General features: G+C 44.5%; 1 protein-coding gene across 2 annotated transcripts in view; it reads right to left on the bottom strand.

Moving 5' to 3' along the window:
* The window catches only part of FUT10 (fucosyltransferase 10 (alpha (1,3) fucosyltransferase)), a 78,919-nt gene that overhangs the window by 17,577 nt on the left and 55,914 nt on the right, over window positions 1-5,428 (bottom strand). The window lies entirely within an intron of this gene.

Genomic DNA, 5,428 nt, shown 5'->3' with positions numbered 1-5,428 from the left:
AAAGTCTTCTCCAACACCACAGCTCAAAAGCATCAATTCTTCGGCGCTCAGCCTTCTTCACAGTCCAACTCTCACATCCATACATGACTACTGGAAAAACCATAGCCTTGACTAGACGGACCTTTGTTGGCAAAGTAATGTCTCTGCTTTTGAATATGCTATCTAGGTTGGTCATAACTCTCCTTCCAAGGAGTAAGCATCTTTTAATTTCATGGCTGCAGTCACCATCTGCAGTGATTTTGGAGCCCCACCAAAAATAAAGTCTGACACTGTTTCCACTGTTTCCCCATCTATTTCCCATGAAGTGATGGGACCAGATGCCATGATCTTCGTTTTCTGAATCTTGAGCTTTAAACCAACTTTTTCACTCTCCACTTTCACTTTCATCAAGAGGCTTTTTAGTTCTTCTTCACTTTCTTCCATAAGGGTGGTGTCATCTGCATATCTGAGGTGATTGGTATTTCTCCTGGCAATCTTGATTCCAGCTTGTGCTTCTTCCAGTCCAGCGTTTCTCATGATGTACTCTGCATATAAGTTAAATAAGCAGGGTGACAATATACAGCCTTGATGCACTCTTTTTCCTATTTGGAACCAGTCTGTTGTTCCATGTCCAGTTCTAACTGTTGTCTCTTGACCTGCATACAGATTTCTAAGGAGGCAGGTCAGGTGGTCTGGTATTCCCATCTTTTGAAGAATTTTCCACAGTTTATTGTGATCCACACAGTCAAAGGCTGTGGCATAGTCAATAAAGCAGAAATAGATGTTTTTCTGGAACTCTCTTGCTTTTTCGATGATCCAGCGGATGTTGGCAATTTGATCTCTGGTTCTTTTGCCTTTTCTAAAACCAGCTTGAACATCTGGAAGTTCACGGTTCACGTATTGCTGAAGCCTGGCTTGGAGAATTCAGGACACCACAAATGAAACACCAATTTGCTCTCCCTCCTCAGGGTCTCTCCCTCTCTGTCCTCCACTGACCAGCCCCCTCAGAAAGCACCTGAGTGTGTCGTCTGTAAGGTTTTTCCCCGGTTGAAAGAGCCCCCACCAAAACACCTCTGCCCCACCTTTCAAGTCCCTCAAAGGAAATTGCAGCCAAAGGCCAGGTTCAAGTTCAGGACTCTCAGGCTCCTCCGAGTTTCAGACTAGCAAGCAGTGGTGCCTGGACCCCTTTCCTTCCACCCTGGCTCTGTCCCACACTCTGGGGATCTTGCAAACATCGACACCGAAAATTGACCTCAACCTGCAAGGCCAAGTTCCACCACGAGCGCTCTTTTCATCACTCTTCAAGCTTGGCCAGCAGCCCCCCTTGGCCCACAGAACCCAGTTTCAGCAAAGAATCCTGCTTGTTGGTTTAGTGAGACACACCCCCCACCCCGACCCTCGACCCTCAATGTCTGAACAAGTTTCTCAATCCAACGGCTAGTCTGCCTTTAGCAAGAATCCTGTTATGCCAGTTTAGCAAGAACCTTCCTGCCTTTGATGTCCTCTTAGTCATTTGCTCTCCGCTGACTCCTCATTCTTGCTGGCTCTCAGTCCCCAGCTGTCTTTGCTGGACTTGGAGTTGAGCTCAGTTCTATATCGAAGTCTCTCTCTTCTACTACAGTAACTCCAGTAAAATCTTCCTTGCTGTTTTTAACAAATGTCTAGTGTAGAATTTTTCTTTTTCTTTTTGGCTGTGCTGTCCAGCATGTGGGATGTTAGTTCCCAAACCTGGGGATCAAACCCTCTGCATTGGAAGCAGGGAGTCTTAACTGCTGGACCGCCAGGGAAGTCTCTGAAATTTTTCTTTTACACTCCACATGTTTGCAGTCACCCCCGGCCATCTATCAAGCCCAGGAGTGCATACTAGCAGCCCAGTTTGATCTTGGAAGGATAAAGCAGAGAACTGCCCAGTGCAAGGTCTGGAAGTGGGCTCCACCTTCGCCTTGGGGGCAAGGAATTCTGGGATTCTGGTGTGTGTAGTGTGATGCCTCAGCCAGGAAGCATGGGCTCTGTGGGCACAGGTGAGCAAGTGACCTTGGTCTGTGGACTCTTCTCCCCACATGAAGGGGAACAGCTGAAGGAAGACCACACAGACTCTTCCTGAGCAAGTATAAACATTCCAGTATCCAAATTCATGGTGCATATGATCCTCTTCAAACACGGTTACTGGGAGGTCGGAATTCAAGCTCTGAACTACACAGACGCCTGATGTACCTTTTCTATTCCTTAAACCAAAGATACAAAGTGAAAGTGAAAGTCGTTCAGTGGCGTCCGACTCTTTGCTACCCCATGGACTACACCATCCATGGAATTCTCCAGGCCAGAATACTGGAGTGGGTAGCCTTTCCCTTCTCCAGGGGATCTTCCCAACCCAGGGATTGAACCCAGTCTTCCGCAAGGATACAAAGTTGGACTGAAAACTTGTGAACAGTGATGCCCAATACGGTCGGGGAGGAAGAGGAGCGACTGGAGGGGTGATCACTTCCCTTTAGCACTTTTCCTTAAAAATGACTCCTTTTTCAATGATTTATTCTAAAACAGGCCTACATAACTACTGTTGTTCCATCTCCACTGAGGTTTTTAACTCAATCTAGTTACTGATGGATCCTAAATTTATACTGTATCCAGACTGTTCCCCTAAGCTTCGACCAGATATCTAGCAGCATTCAGAAAAATTCTGCTTGGGGAGTCCAGAGACAATCACAAAGTACGGGGCTCTGACTAAATTAGCCATCTTGCTCTGAAACCCGTTCCTTTACAGGTCTTCTTTTTCTCCATCAACGTCATCACCAAGGTTGGTTTAAAGCTCTTACAGTAAGCCAGGAGTTCTACCTCTGAGCATAACGCTTCATTTTTTAAAAAATAGATCTCAGGTGCACAGAATTGGAGTTATCATAACCTTTGGCACATGACACACTTTAAAAGGCCAAGGATAAAGCTACAGAAACGACATCACAGATATTTGGAATCTTAGCTCCAACACAGGACTCCAGAATACCCAGGAGCTACTGCCCAGTGTACAGCCCCAGAGATCTGAGCAGTTCCTCAAGCTTTGACAAGATGGACCAATAAATAGCTTTTTATGCTCATTTTTCCTTGGAATCCCTATGAGGAACAAAACATCATGTACGTGGAAGATTTTGCCATTTTTTAAACAATTTCCACCCCAAATGGACCCAAGGTTCTGTGCAGTTACACAGGTTACACAGTCTTCCTCTCTCTTCTTGTACTCTACTGATCCTTCAATCCCTCTGTAATCAACTCCTGTAATAAATTCCTATTGTTTGAAATACCTAAGATAATCTTTATTCCTTTCAGACTATGATTAATACATAAGCCCGTTTCCAAAACTTGAGATTTCTATCTGATTACAATTTTTATTCCAAGTTTTGTTCTGAGTTTTCTCTTGGTTTCTTTCTCTTGATTTTTCTAAAAATGCTATCTTTCTTCATAATTCTACCCCCTTGTTACCACTTCCCAGGCTTCCGCTTTCCATTTTCTAAGAAAACAACCTTTCTGTTTAATCTCTTATTCCATCCGGTGAGGACGTGGAGGCAGAAAAAATGCAAGCCTTCTATTTAAGGAGAGAAAATATAAAATCAGAAGATGAGACTCCCTTTAAGAAAGGAACCCTCAAATTACTGGAAATCAAAAGCACATTCTTCATCCAGGTATGTTGAAAAGTGTCTCTCTGAGTTGCTAATAAAAATATACAGAATACTGATGACCTCAGGTCAGTTTAGTTACTCAGTCGTGTCCAACTCTTTGCAACCCCGTGGACGGCAGCACTCCAGGCTTACTGATGACCTAGGTAGTACAAAGAATGATGAGGTAGAAGTGAAGGTCTTCCAGGAAACTCTACCTGACCATATTCTAAGTTTTATCACAAATTACAAATCATCTTTGCTGTATTTCTGGCACAATCTAAAAAAAGATAAAGACTTTCGTGTTGCTTTAATAAAATAAAAGATTTTATTAAAGAGCCTTTACCCATCAGAAATGATCACTTGTATGGCCAAAAGATATAAAAGCTAATGAAACAATGAGCAAAATATGGTTATTGTGGGAGACAGCAATAGCTCATAAATCACACCTACTGTTAATCATCTCAGCTGTAGCTAAACTTCCAGTGACCTCACTGAGTTTGTTCTCATTTCCTGCCTTGGATTAAATCATAAAGCTCAAACAACTTTTAGTTTTTGAGATAAACTATTACAATCGCTACCTCCCTGCCCCAGCTGTCTGCAATAAGCTTAACAGCCAATTTAAGTACTGGACAGTTTCTAAATCTAAGTGAAAAAAAGAAATTCAGTGTCTTTCCCAGTAATAATTAGAAGAAGTGAGGATTAAGTGCTGTGAAGACCAAGGAGAAACCGGAGCAGAAATAACACTGTGCAGTGCAGCCAAAGCACTGCCCTCCGCCTGGGGAGACAGGAGCTGGTGTCACCAGGGCTTGTTAGCACAGCCACTTTGACAAGTTCCAGAAAGTTCTGCTCAACAGGAAACTTTCATGGCCCTGGTTAGGGTTTTCGGTCTCTCTCAAGGCACGTGAGCATTTACTCTCTAATATTAAACCCACATTCAGATGCTTCTTTGCCCCACATTCTGAACCCCACTATTGAAGGCAATACACCTGGGGACAGGAGACACCACCACTAACTCAGAGAAACCCAGCCACTCCTAAAAGAGCAAGGTTTCACTGAACCCTCCTACTTGGAAGACATTAAGTTAGAAACTCTGTGGCTTCAAACATGAACCAAATAGGTCTCAGGTATCTTATGATTATAAATGTAAGTATTAAACCATTAGCTCTAATTCAACATTTCTTGTTGCTTAGTCATTCAGTTGTGTCTGACTCTTCTGTGACCCCATGGACTGCAACACGCCAGGCTCCTCTGTCCATGGGATTTCCAGGCAAGTACACTGGAGTAAATTGCCATTTCCTACTTCAGGGGACCTTCCTAATCCAGGATTGGCAGACGGGTCTCCTGCATTGGCAGATGGATTCTTTACCACTGAGCCACCAGGGAAGGCATAATTCAACATTCAGTTCAGTTCAGTCGCTCAGTTGTGTACGACTCTTTGCCACCGCATGGACTGCAATGCCAGACTTGCCTGTCCATCACCAACTCCCATAGCTTGCTCAAAGTCATGTCCATCGAGTCGGTGATGCCATCCAAATTCAACATAGAATAATACAAAGGCAAACAGCTAGGGCAGGAGAAAAAAAGGAATATTTACTTCTGACCGGTCAGACAGTTGAAAGCTGAATTTCTGCTAATTACATTTTTTAAAAAATCAAGCAGGGCAGCGGCAGCGGCGGTTGCTATTCGGAGCCGTTGAGACGCCTCTGCAGCAGCCGGTGGCACGGGTGGCTTGCGTGGACGCAGGCAGGCGTGGCCGGCACCCCGAGGCATCCTCCCCGCATTCTCCCGCCCCCCCCGCCCCG

This window comes from Bison bison, unplaced genomic scaffold (assembly GCF_000754665.1).
Source record: "Bison bison bison isolate TAMUID 2011002044 unplaced genomic scaffold, Bison_UMD1.0 scf7180017864105, whole genome shotgun sequence".
Lineage (NCBI taxonomy): Eukaryota > Metazoa > Chordata > Mammalia > Artiodactyla > Bovidae > Bison > Bison bison.
This window is presented reverse-complemented; position numbering and strand designations above follow the sequence as displayed.